Source organism: Rhinatrema bivittatum, chromosome 6 (genome assembly GCF_901001135.1).
Source record: "Rhinatrema bivittatum chromosome 6, aRhiBiv1.1, whole genome shotgun sequence".
Lineage (NCBI taxonomy): Eukaryota > Metazoa > Chordata > Amphibia > Gymnophiona > Rhinatrematidae > Rhinatrema > Rhinatrema bivittatum.
This window is the reverse complement of record NC_042620.1, coordinates 27338367-27356059: the sequence shown is the minus strand read 5'-3', so window position 1 is coordinate 27356059 and position 17693 is coordinate 27338367. Positions and strand designations below refer to the sequence as shown.

General features: G+C 45.8%; 1 protein-coding gene across 1 annotated transcript in view; it reads right to left on the bottom strand.

The window, feature by feature from the left end:
- Positions 1–17307, bottom strand: part of RALB (RAS like proto-oncogene B) — a 103946-nt gene extending 86639 nt beyond the window's left edge. The window contains exons 1-2 of the mRNA XM_029605171.1: positions 16892–17307; positions 8765–8908 (exon numbers count right to left, since the gene is read on the bottom strand). The gene's annotated coding sequence lies outside the window, so the exon portion shown is untranslated. The remainder of the gene's footprint in view (positions 1–8764; positions 8909–16891) is intronic.
- Between the last annotated feature and the right edge of the window lie 386 nt (positions 17308–17693).

Below are 17693 nucleotides of genomic sequence, written 5' to 3'. Positions count from 1 at the left end.
TGCGGTGGCAGGGAATCGCCGCTGTGCCTCCATGCAGCCTGGAGGTTGCCAACATAGTCTTCTTCACCTCCGCGGCGTGGAGCCGTCCTCAGCCTTCCTTCTGTGGCAGGGAGCCGCCTCCAATGTTGCTGGGCCTGGGTTTTGCGGCCTAGCTCTGCTCCTGCTCTGAGCCACAGCAGGACACCGCTCTCCAGGGTACTGCCTTAGGCATGAGGCCTTGCCTCTCTCCGATTCTTAAAGGGCCCATGGTGGGAGTAGTCCTAAGGCCCTTCCTGATGATGTCATCATGGGTGTTCCCTTCAGCCCTATAAAAAGGGCCTTTCTTCACTTCCTCGTTGCCTTCGCAAGGAGTCAGTCCGCTCCTAGACTCTTCGTCATCTAGGCTTCTCCTAGGCACTCTGTTCTTCATGGGAATTCCTTGTCTTCGTCTTAGTTCCATGTCTTGGTCTCTCGTCGGATCCTGTGTCTCCTTCTCGTCAGTTCCTGATGTTCTGATGTTCTAGATGTCCTGTTCTCCAGATCTCCAGACGTTCCAGATATCGTTCTCCTGAGGTTCTTGTGTCCAGATGATCTTGTAATCCAGATGTCCATCTTCTCAGCAGCGCAAGTCTCCGGAAAATCCTTGTTTTTAATTCTCGAAGCTTTGGGTTCCAAGCTCCGAGTTCCTTGCTCCGAGTCCTTATTCCGAGTTCCTTGCTCTGAGTCTTGGATCCTGAGGTCCTGTCCTGAATCCTGTCCTGGTTTTCAGAGTTTCTTGTGTCTGTTTCTGTCCATGCCTAAGATTCTGCCTGAACTTGTTCCGTTCCAGTGTAGCCCATGCCTTGCCTTGACTGGCAGTGGAGGGTGCGTCTCAGTGCAGGTCTCACCTGAATCTTCGTCATGTCCTGTCCTGATGTGAAGTTCCGTTGCTTTGCCTGGAGTGTGCTTCTCCATCAGCATGGTCCGTGACCTGCCTTGAGTGGCTGTGTAGGGCGCGTGGTGGGGCAGCACTCACTCAGCACTTTCCATAATCCTGAATCTCCAAGTAATCTGAGTCTGGAGCCTGCTTCACCATTAGCATGGTCCGCGACCTGCCTTGACTGGCTGTGTAGGGCGCGTGGCGTGGCAGTACTTATTTAATATTCTCCTTAATCCTGAACCTCGTCTGAATCTCCAAGCAACCGGAGACTATGTCCAAGTCCTTCAAGAATCCTGAGTCTTCGTCTGAGTCTGTTTGTTCTTGCCTTCAGCCTCTGTTCGTCCTTTTGCATCTGCCGTTCCTGTATGGCAGGTCCAAAAGGGCTATCGAGTGGCCGGAGGGCTACCCCAGAGACCAACATTGCGTTGTTAGGTCTCTCTGATGCATTCAGGTTCGGAAGAGGCCAGGGCTCCTTATCTCCAGCCTGTCTGCCCGTGCTTGGACACGTCTCACCTGCTTCGTCGCTTCCCCAGAGCTCCTCTGTGGTCGTGTCATGGTCCAAGGGTACACTATCTACCCGGAAATGGGACCACTTCCAGCGCTCCCATAACAATCTGATTCTCATATACTCATTGGTTTAATCAAGAAACTGTTTCATGTTATAACTCCTCAATCTCATGAAAAGAGGAGACAGATGGCTCCCTATTGGTGCTAGGATGCTCCCCTAAGTCAGAGCAAGGATAGGGACTTCCTAAGCTTTCCATCCTAATCTACATTTCATGTGTAACCTCTGGATCACATGGTATAGCCCAGAAAACTATGAACCCCCTATATTTTAAGCCCCTAGGCGTATGGCCCCAAGGAATGTTGTGAGTATATTCTAGAAGAGAGAGATGTTCGAGTGAATGAAGTGAGATTCAGAGAGTATCTGCATGGAGACAATGTATGCTATGTGCCGCCCTGCAGCAAGAAGCTAAGAGACAGATTAATAAAAGCTGGGCAGTAGAATAACTGCCTAGCTCCAGGTAAGACAGATCTCCTGGGAGAAAGATGAATTCTCCATCTACATGAGAGAAGGACATGGAACAGTAAGTAACCCTGGTATCCTCCGAACACTCACATTAAGGCAATCTGACTTCCACTATAAAATTGTCTCTGACGAGGAAGAAGCCTATTTGCCTGCTATAAGTGACTGGATGACAAATAATAAATTAACATTAAACATGAAGATGACAGATTTTATATGACTAGATATCAATTTTTAAACATCCCTTCGACACTCAAGCTTGAAGGCTGTGATATTTCTATCATGAGTCAAGCGTGTGATTTTGTTTTATTAGACACTACCTTGTCTTGTAAATCTCAAATAAAGAAAGTAGTAAAGAATTCCTTTCCCAAATTATGCATGTTATGGCAGCTGAAGCCTTTATTATCAGAGACAGACCTTAAAACTGTTATTTATGCTTTAGTTATTTCAGCTCTGGATTATTGCAATGCTTTTTATCTTGGTCTTCCTTACTCTACTCTTAGGGCTCTTTATATTATTCAAAATGTGGCAGCTAGGCTTGTTTGTGGTGTCAGGATCCATGAACATATAACTCCTGTTTTATTCAAATTTCACTGGTTACCAATGTGCTGGCATGTTAAATTTAAAATCATGGTGCTAGCTTACAAAGCGGTTGCTGGAAAAGCACGTGCCCATTTTAATTCTGTCTTAAAAATATAAAGGCCAACTGGATCTTTGCAATCTTTGAGGGAGGAGGAATAGCCTAGTAGTTAGAGCAGTGGACTACAAATCAAGAGAGCATGGTTCAAGTCCTGCTGTCACTCCTCGTGACCTTGGGCAAGTCACTTTACTCTCCATTGCCTCAGGTACAAAAACTTAGTTTGTAAGCCTTCTGAGGATAGAGAAATACCTCCAGTACCTGAATATAAACTGATGTGATATCTCAATCAAATGTCAGTATATAAAAATAATAAATAAATCTGCATCTTGTGATGTCCTGGAGGTTTCATCTATTGAAAAGGTGCATCTCACAGAATCTAGGGAACACACCAGTCCATTATGATAGAATATGCTTTCTGAGGATTTAAAAGCAGAATCCACTTTTGTGTGGTTTAGGAAGTTGTTAAAAGCTTTTTTACTGGAGCAAGCATTTAAGGAGTTGATATAATTTGTTTGACATTAACTAGTGCACGAAGCAGAGGTTCTTATTTTTAAGCTTTTTCCTTTTGGAGGTTGTTTTTATTCCTGTTTTTATTTGATTGTTTTATGTTTTTATTGATTTTATGTACCTATGCAGTACATGTTTATCTATGAGCAGATACATAAATACAATAAAAATAGAATGGAAATAGAGGAGAGAGAGCTACAGAAATTTTCAGAGAAGGCCAGGAATAAGCAGCATGCCTTAAAAATCCTTGTGCTATTTCTAAAATAGGATTCTTAGATATGTATTCAGTAACTTCAAAGGTCTCTCAGCCCTAAAGCTGAAAACACAGATTGGTGAGAACTCTCTACAGTCAAATGTGCCCGCGGAGCAGCTTGTAAATAACAATTCCTGTAAATAAGTCAGACCAGTTTCTGACCCACGATTTTACAGTAGTGTGCCATTATTGCAAATCTAAACTGAGATACAACTGTGCTGCCACACAGAAGAGTGGTTACCATTTCCAAAGAATACTTTCATCTGATTGACTACAAGATAAAAGAACTCCAAGACCATTCAAAATCGGCTCCATAATCTCTGGTTACACATGAAAGACACACGTAAATGGATACCAGCATCATCCTTTCCCAGTCATCTAGCACAGCATTAGGACTTATCTAGCCAGTCAGGTTTTTCAGGATATCCACAATGAATATGCATGAGATAGATTTCCATGCACTTCTTCCATTGTGTGCAAATAGATCTCATGCATATCCATTAGTGGAAATCCTGGAAACTCAACTGGGTGGCGGCTCTCGAGGATTCCCACATTACAGAACTAGCAGAAAAGTCTGACAGATACCACCCTGCCACTAGAAGTGAGGCAGGTGTTGCGACGTCGGTGCTAGGCGGCTTCGCCCCGTTTGCCTCACCTTATTCACGGCTCCTCCTGCTTACCTAGGAAAAATGGCTACCGCCGCGTCTACAAGCCGACCTCTCCGGCGTCCCCGGAATGGCTATGGGGCTGCCTCCCGCCATGCTCCTCCCAGGGACCTACTAGGGTGCGCGCGCATCACCCACATCTTTATGCAACCCTTGGTGCGAACCTCAGGGGCGTTCCCCCTTACTGTCGTCACGCCATCCGGGTATATAACATCTTCTATTTTGCTAACTCGTTGAGTTAGCAAGGACTTGACTCTGGATACGTTCCATTCCTGTCTATGCTACTCTGCCGCTTCCTTGCTGCCGCTGGAAGCTCTCTCTCTGCCCTTCGAGGTAATCTCTAACCTGGGTACCCGCTCCTCGGGGGCCCTCTGCTTTATTTCAGGTGCCTTACAGGGAACAGGTACTCGCTCCTCGAGGGCCTGCTCTCCCTGCCTCGGTGCCTGCACTTACTTCTACAACCTGGTGGAATCGCCTATCTACAGCAAACACCTAGGGGCGGATTTTCAGAGCCCTGCTCGCCTAAATCCGCCTAAATCCGGGCGGATTTAGGCGAGCAGGGCCCTGCGCGCCGGTGCGCCTATGTTCAATAGGCCTACCGGCGCGCGCAGACCCCGGGACTCACGTAAGTCCCGGGGTTTGGCGAGGGGGGCGTGTCGGGGGCGGGCCCGGTCAACACGGCGTTTTGGGGGCGTGTCGGCAGCGTTTTGGGGGCGGGCCCAGGGGCGTGGCCGCGCCCTCCGTACCCGCCCCCAGGTCGCGTCCCAGCGCGCTAGCGGCCCGCTGGCGCGCGGGGATTTACGTCTCCCTCTGGGAGGCGTAAATCCCACCGACAAAGGTAAGGGGGGGGGTTTAGACAGGGCCGGGCGGGTGGGTTAGGTAGAGGAAGGGAGGGGAAGGTGAGGGGAGGGCAAAAGAAAGTTCCCTCCGAGGCCGCTCCGATTTCGGAGCGGCCTCGGAGGGAACGGGGGTAGGCTGCGTGGCTCGGCGCGCGCCGGCTATACAGAATCGATAGCCTTGCGCGCGCCGATCCAGGATTTTAGCGGCTACGCGCGTATCTACTAAAATTCCGCGTACTTTTTCTTGCGCCTGATGCGCCAGCAAAAGTACGCCAATTCGCACGGTTTGAAAATCTACCCCCTAGTGAGTACTCTAACTCTCAGTCTATCTCATCCACAGTACTTCCTTGCTGGGAAACCTGCTTCGGAACCTCCCGTTACCAACGGGGTAAGAAGGGCTCACTCTGCCGAGGTCCCTGAGACTGCAACTGCCAGACTGCCTCACTACTGCCACCTCTGGTGGTACTTTTCAAAGCTGTTTAATAAAGAACTAACTCTGTGTTTGCGCATCCTGCGTTTAGCCTAATACTGTGGCTCCTCACGGGGCTCCTCCCCGTGGGCATGGTCATCTGACACAGTACCCAAGGATCCTCCCAAACACCGCTCATTCATAACAGCAGGAGGGAGGATAACAGTGAGAATGGGCTCTCCCTGCTCTGATATTCTGGTGCTGGTAAATTGGCTTTGGGCACTGTCCTGTTCACACGACAGTTAAACTGTTTTAGTTAAAATTCTCAAGGATGCTCCCTGCTCTGCCTTCAAGCGTCATTTTCAAGGTCTACTTTACCTGCAGCATGGATGCAAGCAGTTTTAAACCAGTTTATGAGTTATAATATGTGACCATAATTACAATAGTTTTGAAGTTTAACTCTGAGGTCAGAGGTATTCCAAGATGTGGCCCCCTTATGTGGTTTCTGCTCATTGTCCACTATTTTTTCTGCCTTCAGATAAAGAAGGCACTCCAAGTCCATGAAAACAGAGCATATGATGGCGGATAAAGGATCACAGAGCCTGTCCAGTCTCATTCTTGGGTGCACTGCCATAGATCCCAGTTGATATTTTGTATTCCCCTCACTTCTTCGCCACTAGGGAGCCTCTGTGGTTATTCTGTGTTTTCCTGACCTCCATTCCACGCGTCCCCCAGCCTTTCAGTGAAGTAATACTTCCAGTCTCTAACCCTGCCCCATCCCCTACAGCCTCCTACTGTGACCTCTGAAAAAGGTTTTCTTCTTGTGCCTGATTTATACCTTCTGAGGTATCTGAAAGTCGGTCGTCTCCCCCATGGCTCTCCTCTCCTCAGGGATACATATTCAGGTCCTTAATCTGTAAGTTGCAGAGGAGATCCTCGGGCTGCTGTAGTTGCTAGAGTAGTACAACCTCCTCACTGTGTCTATGCCAGGGTCCTGGCCAGTGCACTAGTTGGGAAATGAAGAGTTAATGCGGCAATGGATTTCTGTAGACCTGGTCTGAGTCGGAAGGTTACTCCTCCAGCCCGCTGGCAATCTTGCTGCACCCTACTCCCTAACGCAAGGCTCCTTCCCAGACCTGAAAATGAACAGTCCTGCCATGTGGCAAAATAAAAGAAGAGGAAAAGGAAAGCTAGTTATTACGGAAGGAGGAAGTAGGGCCATAACCTTTACATGTTAAAATAAGAAAATCCATTGCAGTGGTCAGCAGCTCCTCAGAGGGCAACCTTCCTGTCTCTGGGCTTGTTTCCTCCCTCTGCTGCCCTGACTGTTTTCTTTTACTTTTTATTCTTCCTCAGAAATATCTGGAATTTTGTATTGTTTTTCTTTTGGACTTTTATTTTTTTATTTGATCTTTATTCAGTTTTAATGTAATTATTACTTACAAGCATATTCAAGTAATGATAGCTCACAAGAGAAAAATAAATAAATACAAAAGGCCACATACATAGAGGTCAGTTCTCAGCATCACTTAGCCAGATAAGTTTGGTCTTATCCTGCCAAGTGGTGCTGTTTGAATATTCGGCCACATTCAGTTGCCACCACTATTTAGTTATCTGGCTTAAGTGATGGATGGGTGGGGGTGTTTAGGGGCATGGCTGCTTAGCTGGCTTTATCAAATTGCTGTAAATATCACATGTGGTAGACAAAGGGTGTGTTTTATGTTAATTCCTAATTATCATAATGTGCTTTACATAGGCATTACTATAAAATGCAGTAACTTGAGAGAGAGAGAGAGAGACTGATGATCTATAAGGCCTGTCGAGTAGTAAGCTATTTATATCTCCATAGGAGGCCCACCTAGTAACTCAAGGTGAGGTTTAGGTAGTAGTGTAGGGGTTAGGGGCCACTTTTACATGCAGAGTGAGATGTACAAACAGAACATTGAACTCTTGTGAAGATTTGATGTCCTTTGGAGTGAGGAAACTCACACAAAAATGAGATTTCTACAATGTTCTCTCACCCTAGCCTGATGGATTCTCTACCTGGGTAACATCAAGCTAGGGTGAGAGAACATTGTACAAATCTCATAGCTGCCTACATTCAGTGGTACATCTTGCCCCCCTTTCTATTTGTGGAGCTCTTCCTGCAATGATATTATTACTTTTGTGGTGTATTTAGCCGGGATATTCAGTGGCCTAAGAACATAAGATATGCCATACTGGGGCAGACCAAGGGTCCATTGAGCCCAGCATCCTGTTTCCAACAGTGGCCAATCCAAGTCACAAGAACCTGGCAAGTACCCAAACATTAAATAGATCTCAAGCTACTATTGCTTATTAATTAATAGCAGTTTATGGATTTTTCCTTTAGGAACTTATCCAAATCTTTCTTAAGCCCAGTTACACTAACTGCTGTAACCACATCATCTAGCAATGAATTTCAGAGCTTAACTATGCACTGAGTGAAAAATATTTTTTTTTCTTCGATTTGTTTTAAATGAGCTACTTGTTAACTTCATGGAGTGCCCCCTGGTCCTTCTATTATCTGAGAGAGTAAATTCACATTTACCCGTTCTAGACCTCTCATGATCTTAAAGACCTCTATCATATCTCCCCTCAGTCGTCTCTTCTCCAATCTGAACAGCCCTAACTTCTTTAGCCTTTCTGATGTTTTAAAAAAACTTTTCTGACCCCAGTGACAAGCAGGGCATCTTTGCCAGTGCTTTGTGCTCTGTGATGAGAAAGGTCTTAGAACAGGAAAGCAGGTTTCCTGGTCTGAACTTTCCCTGAGCAGCGCTGACCATTTCCCATAGAAGAAGCCAGCATGATAAAAAAAAATGCCATTGAAGTCCTCAGAGATCCTGCACTGTCCTTGCAAGTCAGAAAGAACTTCCAACATTTGAAAGTATGGGGGAAATTTGGGGGAGAAAGGCAGACCCTGTTGCCAGAGGAAGCCAGTCTTGGCTTGTTTTGGATTGTTTTTTTTTACACTTCCACCAGTGCATTGTACGATCCATAGTCCTGCATCTCCTATTTTAAATCAACACTACAGATACTAAAAATGCAATTGGGGGATGGGGAGAGGGGAGATCAAAATGTCAGTACCGGCTCAAACTCCTGGAAACTGGGTCAGCTGAAAAACGCTTAAAAGGAAATGCAGTGGAGGAAGGGAGCTGTTAAGAGAGAGAGAGAAAATGGCAAAGAGGACATGTTGGCCCCTAAAATATGGTAAAGTGCTAGTCAGAAAAAAAATGTCTCATGTTGGCCGCTCGCCTTAAATAAAACTGTTTAAGTGTAATTCACCCTGCTTTCCAGTATGCCCCCGCCCTCCCATCCCTGGTCTGGCTCCTCTGCTCCCTAGCCTTTGGGCTTAACACCTACAGCATCTCTCCAGAAAGCAGCAGCAAGGTCAGGACAATTCCGTTCACCTCTCATTCGGTTATAATAAAATGAATGGGAATATGCAGAGATGTACTTTTTCGACACACACGTAAGCGAGATTGATGGTGAAGCACCAGCTACTTACTGGATAGCAGAAGGGAGAAGCTTGACTTTCAGGGACAGGATCCGGGAGGACATGGAGGCAGGAGGCTTATGGTCCGTGAATGCAGAAGACACAGCCTGGGCGGAGGTGCAGTTCAGTCATATGGCTCTGGCCGCTCTCTCTTCCCTAGGGGGAAAAAGGAAAGGCTCAGGATGTGAGATCACTCAGTAATTACAAACAAAACAGGGATGAAATGTCACAACTTCCAGGCATTTGAAAACAATCTGGTTGAAGCCTGATTAACAGCAGCTTTAAAATAAATATACTTTTTTAAAAAAGAGATTGTTTAATTTAAATGAGGCGATTGGTTGATTTGATGTCTCACTATTTTAGGGTTGTCTGCAAGCAGTAATGGATTGCTCTATAGTGGGTATAAGGCTGTATATAGGTTTGGGGCTAAGAAGAGGATGGATGGGCTGAGGGTGTGTGCAGGGGGCTTTGTGGAATGTGGTATTTTAGGGGTGGTATGGTTGTGTGTGAAGGTAGAGGATATGAGGGTGTATGAGGGGAATGGGTGGGTGGAGGATTGTGTGTGTGCATGTGGGATGTGTGTGGTAGGGTTAAATGCATAGGAGTGTGTGTAGATGTGAAGGTATGGGGCAGATGTATATGGAGGATGTATGTGTGTATTTGAGTGGCTAGGAGTTTATGTGGGGTGTATTTATTTCTGTGTATGTACAGGTGTAGGGTGTGGCTGAGACAGGTATATGTGGGGAGATGTCTGGGAGCTGTGAATTGAGAAGTGTGGGAGGAGATGGCTTGCAAAATGCATTTCAGCACATTCTTTCACCAGTTGCATGAATTGTTTTCCTCATCCCTGTGTAAGCTGTGGGAAGTTGTGATTACTTTGTGTGGGTTGGCATGAGGAGGGATGTGTGCCCAGGTAGTTGGTGGGAGTGGCAGAAAGTTTAAGAATATAAGAAATTGCCATGCTGGGTCAGGCCAAGGGTCCATCAAGCCCAGCATCCTGTTTCCAACAGAGGCCAAACCAGGCCACAAGAACCTGGCAATTACCCAAACACTAAGAAGATCCCATGCTACTGATGAAATTAATAGCAGTGGCTATTCCCTAAGTAAACTTGATTAATAGCCGTTAATGGACTTCTCCTCCAAGAACCCATCCAAACCTTTTTTGAACCCAGCTACACTAACTGCACTAACCACATCCTCTGGCAACAAATTCCAGAGCTTAATTGTGCGTTGAGTGTAAAAGAATTTTCTCCGATTAGTCTTAAATGTGCTACTTGCTAACTTCATGGAATGCCCCCTAGTCCTTCTATTATTCAAAAGTGTAAATAACCGATTCACATCTACTCGTTCAAGACCTCTCATGATCTTAAAGACCTCTATCACATCCCCTCTCAGCCGTCTCTTCTCCAAGCTGAACAGCCCTAACCTCTTCAGCCTTTCCTCATAGGGGAGCTGTTCCATCCCCTTTATCATTTTGGTCGCCCTTCTCTGTACCTTCACCATCGCAACTATATCTTTTTGAGATGCGGCGACCAGAATTGTACACAGTATTCAAGGTGCGGTCTCACCATGGAGTGAAATAGAGGCATTATGACATTTTCCATTATATTAACCATTACTTTCCTAATGTATAAAAAGACAACTTTTATTATAGCAGTCCAAGAAGAAAGAAAAACCAACTTCACTTCAGCAGACCAACAATGCATAAGGTAAAGGTTTATAGAGGATAAGCTCTACCTATCCTTGTGTGGCCCCTATGACACAAGAGTGTATAGAAGCTAACAGTGCTAACATATTTTTTGGTAAAATAAAGGATTCCCCCTTATGGGAAATCTGCAGAGCCTTAAACAGAGTGTAACATCTGCTGGAAGTGAGAGGATGTTTAGAAGGTAAGAGGTTAACCTGGGGCCAGTGTAAGAATGTTCTCTGGTGCCAGGTCATCTGCGTGCGAGAAAGTGTCACCTGCCCTTCTTGACAGACAAAGGGGGTACATCCCCTGGGGGCTTGGTCATTGAGAAAAGCAGATTAAAACCCCCCAGCTCTACTGATTCAGGGCTGCTCCAGATTGTAAGAGAAAGAGAGCAGTTGTAGCTGTGATGCTTTCTCAGGATTACAGAAGGGAGTAGCAGGATTGGGGCAGAGGTTTTTTTCTCAAAAGATTTCCAGATGCCTAAGAAGAAGAAGCAGAAGGTTGCAATATAGCCTGGAAGTTTAAAAGATAAAGCCTGTGTTTGACTCCGGCAAGAACTTATCTGGACCAGGAAGCCAAACTGTGCCAGAGGGAGCTTGCTTTGGGGTTCGGAGGATCCTGAAGCTGCGCAGGACATTCTTGTGAGTAACTATTTGGCTAACTGATGACAATGATGTGAGGGCCAGGCAAAAGGCTGAGGACAGAGAAGAAACAAAGTATCCAGAGATACTGTGCTGCTGTAGGAAGAAATTCAAGGAAAAGAAGTTATAACAATGGCACAGCCACGGGTGAGCAGTTGCCCACCCAATTTGGACCCAGGCCCACCCAACCGGAACCAGAAGAAGCCTGTTCGAGCAATGCCGTTGCGGGATCCCCACAATGGTGAAGAGGAGCACTGGAACTGCAAGGCCACCGTGGGATCCCATCCCCGTGGTGGCAGAAGTAGGACTTTGGCTGTGTAGCTATGCCTAATGAAAAGGTGTTGTGTGTATGTGTGGGTGAGAATGGGAGCCTGAATGGTGTGTATGTGTGGGTGAAAATGGGGCTTGAATGTGTGCATATGTGAGTGAGAATGGGAGCTTGAATGTGTGCATGTGTGAGTGAAAATGGGAGCCTGGGTGTGTATGTGGGTGAGAATGGAAGCCTAGGTGTGTATGTGGGTGAGAATGGAAGCCTGGGTGTCGGTGTGTGTGTGTGTGTGTGTGTGTAGAGAATGTGAGCTTGTAGGGGGGGGAGAGCATATGAGAGTGAGAGCTTGTGTGTGTGAGGGTGCTTGTGAGAGAAAGTATGCATTGTGTGTGTGTGTGTGAGAGAGTGTGAGGGAGGAAAGGAAGAAGACACTAGTAGAAGAGAGACACTAAAAAGGAATTAGGAAATGAGCGACAAGGGAAAAATGGGAAAGAGAGACCAGGACCAACTGATTAGAAAAATACAAATACAACAAAGGTAAAAAATATATTTTTTTGAGAATTTAATAATTTGAATATGCCATCTTTAGGAATGTGCATTTCTCATATTTTTGTATTTTGTTCTTTCTTCAGTATTCCACTGTTCAGAGTCTGGTTTCTCAGGCTTTCTATTTTGGTTTTGTCTGCATGTTTCTCTTTCTAATTTGTAGTCTCTTATTTCTACATTAGTAAAAGGTCGGTCTCTGTTTTGCCTGTGTGTGTATGTGACTGAAGTGCAGTATTTCTAGCGTATAGTTTCTCTGTAGTAGTAGTCCAGCTTGTTCTGTTATTCCCGTAGGTGATGTATTAATGTTCTAGGGCCTGGTGTAGTATTTGCATTGCTGCTTTTTCAAAAGGTTACTGTTATTTGAATCCTGAAAGTCAGTGCTGTGACTGTATGCAAGGCCGGAGGAACCACTAGGCGAGCTAGGCCTGTGCCTAGGGCACCGCAATTTAGGGGGTGCCGCGGCAGGTGGCAGAATTTTGAAAGGGCAAAAAGTGTCCTTTCAAAATTCTGCTAGCTCCGCCTCACCGTGCCACCCTCCCGACGCCCCCCTTGTGGTCCAGCGGAGGGCCTGGGAGCGATCTGCCACTAAGCAAAATGGCGCCGGTGGCCTTTAGCCCCTACCATGTGACAGGGGCCAACCAATGGCATCAGTAGCCCCTGTCACATGGTAGGGGTTAAAGGCCACTGGCACCATTTTGCTTAGTGGCAGCCGAGGCCCCGGGAGCGGCAGATCGCTCCCGGGCCCCCACCTGGTCCACCAGGTATTTTGTAAGTTTTCTTTTGGGGGGGGGGGGCCACACAAGGCTGAAGGTGCCTAGAGTGCCCAATCCCCTTGCACCATCCCTGACTGTATGGTATGGCAAGGTTCTAGATGTCTCTTTCTTTGCAGGAGTTTGTATTACTCACAAAACAGCAGTGGAGGGATATTTTTTGCTAAGATGACACCAGAATTTGAATTTTTTTTCTTCATGTTGTGATGTGAATTGTCCTAGCTCTGCTCTGCACCTGTTCTGATGATCAATGATATTTTATTGTAGTTATGATGATTCATGAAAGAATTAATTTTTGTTTTATTACATGACTGATTGGATCTGATTGTTTGTTTTCTTTGCTTTTTACATGATATACTTGTGCATTTATAAATGGCAATAAATATAAAATAAATTAATACAGATTAATAAGGAATTTTTAATGCTGGTAAGTGCTTGAAATAATTGAGGTAAACTATTTTAAAGTTTCATCCTTGATGCATAACGGCTGTTGCAAACTACTTAGAAAGCCATTGTAGGGTGCAGTATATGACATTACTTATCAATAAGAATACAACTAGTAGGTCTCAGACCTGCATGCTTACAGCCCACCCAAGTTAACCTTGTACCCACCCAAAAGAATCAATTCTGGCTAACCACTGAGTTATAAGGAGGAGAGTTTGAGGTTTTCTGGAACTGTGATTCTGTTTAATTTTTGCATCTACTTGAGCTGTTATGTTTGGCTCTGAAGATTCTGCAGTAAACTATTTATTTTTTGGAGCACATCTTGAATCTGGAGAGTGATTTGTTTGTGTGGAGTATTCTCAGCCTAGTACTGGCCGTGTAGGTTATCCTGGCCCCAGAGACTTGATTCTCCACTTTGGGATAGTGACCCCCAATGCTTCCCCGAGGCTGGAAAGGTAACTCCAGGAGTACAGGGACTACACTTGGTAAAGGATGAGAACCAAGACAGAACGGAGTCCTGAAACCCAAGTGAGAACAGAGTATCAAGGAGTAGATGGTATCAACAGTGTAAAAAGCAGAAGATAGTTCAAGGAGGATAAGGATTGGTTTTAGCCATAAATAGGTCATTGGTGATTTGGCAAGGGCTGTTTCTGTGTAATGTAGGGAGCAAAAACCGACTAGAGTGGATCAAGAAAGGCTTGACATGAAAAAGTCAAGACAGTAGCAGTGAACAACAAGTTCAAGTAAATGTCAATCGGTTATTTACTCTTTTGGATAACAGAAGGATCAATGGGCGCTCCATGAAGTTAGCAAGTAGCTTATTTAAAACAAATTGGAGAAAATTCGTTTTCATTCAACGCATAATCAAACTCTGGAATTCATTGCCGTAGGATGTGGTTTCGGCAGTTAGTGTAACTGGGTTTAAAAAAGGTTTGGATAAGTTCCTAGAGCAGAAGTTCCTAAACTGCTGTTAATCAATAAGGCTGAGTAGCTTGGGATCTATTCATTTAGTGCTTGGGTACTTGTGACTTGGTTTGGCCACTGTTGGCCACAGGATTCTGGGCTTGTTGGACCCTTGGTCTGACTCAGTATGGCATATCTTATGTTCTCATGCCTGTCTCTGTATCCCAACTTGCTGTCAGTCTTCATCCTGGTGGGCCCTCGGACTCTTGCTCTCTTCACTGCCCTAGGGACCTGCCTAAGTCCTGCCGGCTGCCAGACCCCAAGGGCTCAACCTGCGGGGGGAGGCGGCTGGTACAGGTGAAGCTCCAGACTGTCCCACTACAGGGCACGTTCGCCAGCTGCTGGCGTAGGCCTCATAGATCCGCCTATGAGGCTTCATCAACTACACCACAGCACAGAGGGCTCACTTCCACGCCAATCATTACAAAGGCAAGGAGATGAAGACTATGAGAGATAAAGCAGTCACGAATGTAGGCAAGCTTGTTGGAAATAAGAGTGGAGATTCCAAAAGGAGCATGAAAAAGGAAGAGAAAAGGGAGACAGAAGGGGAATACGGATGAGATTGGATGGGAAATGATTTTCTATGCACCAATGAGGTGAAAGTTGTCTTGGAGGATCAGGATTGGGACTGAAATCTCCAGCAGAGAGGAGGATGAGGAGGAAGAGGTAGAGTTGTGACAACAGCGACATCAGGATTGGGACTGAAATCTCCAGCTGAAAGGAGGATGAGGAGGAAGAGGTAGAGTTGTGACAACAGCGACATCAGGATTGGGACCGAAATCTCCAGCAGAGAGGATGATGAGGAGGAAGAGGTAGAGTTGTGACAACAGCGACATCAGGATTGGGACCGAAATCTCCAGCAGAGAGGAGGATGAGGAGGAAGAGGTAGAGTTGTGACAACAGCGACATCAGGATTGGGACCGAAATCTCCAGCAGAGAGGAGGATGAGGAGGAAGAGGTAGAGTTGTGACAACAGCGACATCAGGATTGGGACTGAAATCTCCAGCAGAGAGGAGGATGAAGAGGTAGAGTTGTGACAACAGCGACATCAGGATTGGGACCGAAATCTCCAGCAGAGAGGAGGATGAGGAGGAAGAGGTAGAGTTGTGACAACAGCAACATCAGGATTGGGACTGAAATCTCCAGCAGAGAGGAGGATGAAGAGGAAGAGGTAGAGTTGTGACAACAGCGACAAGTTTGAGATGCTAGATGAGTTGAAGTAAACATTGAAGTTCAAGAGCAGTGGACAGAGCAGATGACAGAATGGCAGGTGAGATAAAGAATATAGGGGAAGATGGATTTGGTGTTAGTAGTGGTTTGCAGCAGGGAATAAGATTGGGGAGGATTAGCATCAGGAAGAGAAAATGTAGTAGGGCCATAGGAATTAAAGACCTACTGACTTGAGGTAATGTTGTGGAATCACCTCCTGGCCAGCTGGTGGAAACCCAAAGGCAATGGAGTTTCCTCTGAAGTAGCTAGGAGAAGCATTCAGATGGGGTGCAGCCAGATTTGAGCAGAGGTCAAGCCGGGCAGGCTGAGCAAGTCCTTTTTTTTTTGCTCCATAGCATTCTTTGGGGAAATCTGAACTACAGCTCCACACATGCAATGGGCACTAAATCAGAATAGTTTGGGTTGAGTTGGGTGAGGTGGCAACTCTGTTAGAACTCCTCTTCTGAGCTTCCATCCCAGCTCCAGCTCAAACTGAGCCTAAACAATAGGCAGGGGAGCCTTCAGTGACTATTGCAGAGCAGTTTAGTTAAACGTTAATAAACCACTATAGGAGGTCAGGGGAATGTGTGTGCATGTATTCTGGGGTAGGACTGTGCTGAAGGATGCACACGGTTAGTGGATGTAATTGTCTCTGGGGTGTGATGTTTTTAGGGGAACATACATGTGTTTTGGGTTATTTGCATGTGTTTGAGGGAGAGAATATTTTGGGAGGGGCGTGTGTATTTTATCTAATTCTGCAGAGATTTCTCTTATGTCAAAAGTCTTCTTGCTTCCGACAGATCAAACTCAACAAACAAAATGAATTGGAATCTTTTTTTTTTCCCCATTGCATACAATGTCTAAGCACAGGTACAAAGGCAATCCTAGCAGGGGCTTAAGATGAAGACAGATGGAAATAAACAAAAAGACCAAAAAAAAAAAAATCTTTGCAAGACACTAAGAAAAGCAAGCGAGATTAGCAGAGACCGCAAAATGGTTCCACTGGCTCAGAGCCACAACAGCCAGCTGCATAATATATCATTTTGTGGATTGTCTAGGTTTTTGCAGATACACAACAGAGAAGGAGCATTGCAGTTTATCTCATGCCTTAACACCTCTGAGCTAGTGTGGGAGCTTGCTTGGGGTGGCAGAGGGGGCAGCGATGCTAATACACAGAAGTTAGACGGCTTTCACTGTAGCAGTCCAAGAGCAAAATTAAAACAGCTTCTTCACTTCAGCAGCGCAACAAACGTATAAAGCAAAGCTTCACGCAGCTTAGCTCTGCCAGTCCTTGGAGCAGGGTATGGTGGATCCCGAAGGCCTAGAGTAGAAGGTAAGGCACATTTATTGCGTGATTCTCTAAGCAAGGAGAATGGATCAGGGTAACCCAGTCTGGTACGGCAGAAGGCTCAAGATCAGGAGGGGAAAAAAACGCCTTGCCTGGTGAGTGCGGGGGTCAGGAGGAACTGCTGATGGATTGAAGGTGGGACAGAGTTACAGGTGCAAGGGAAGAGTATGGAGGACTTAGCTGATAGGGACAGGGATCTGCCAAGGTGCAAGTCAACTCAAAACTATTTTCTGTCAATAGTCTCACTTGTAACTACTCACCACACTCTGCTCAGCAGCTAAAATCCATTATATTGAAAGTCCTGGCTCTCCTGCAGCCACTTCCTGTAGAAGATCCAGTTATTGCTGGTGTTTCTGTCAGGCTAGTGCCTCCACATGGTTTTATTTTGTGCATAAGAAAACCAGAGGAGGAGGTAGGATAAAAAGCACAGCTTGTCAAAATGGTTTCAATCTTTTGAATAAATCAAATGTTTATTCCGAAAGGGATTTGTTCTTTGTATTTTCTACCTGTCAGTTCGAATGTAAACCGGTATGATGTTGCACACTAATGTTGGTCTATAAAACTTTTAAATTAAATAAATACATAAATAAATAAAAAGCATCTGAGAAACAGGATACAAATGCGGAAGTCCCCCCTACATAGAAACGACGGCAGAAGAAGACCGAATGGCCCATCCAGTCTGCCCAGTAAGCTACGCACTTTATCCTTTTTTTTTTGGTTTTATCTTTTTCTATCACCCACCTGTTACTATTGGCTTCCAGTACCCTCCAGCCCTAATTCCCCTCCACCCCACCACCAATGTAGAGAGCAGCGCCGGATCTGCATCCGAGTGAACATCCAGCTCAATTAGGGGTAGCAACCACTGCAACAAGCAGGCCACACCCCTGCTCCATACTCTTACCCACCCCTGGTTTTTTTGGGGGTTTTTTGGAGATGGCAGCCCTCCATCCTTCCGCTCCGTGAAGGTGGAACACCAACCACTGGCCACTGGCATCCCGCTCCGTGAATGCCTCTGTGGCTACTGCCGCTCCGTGCAGTGTTTTGCTGCCTTTTTATTCACGT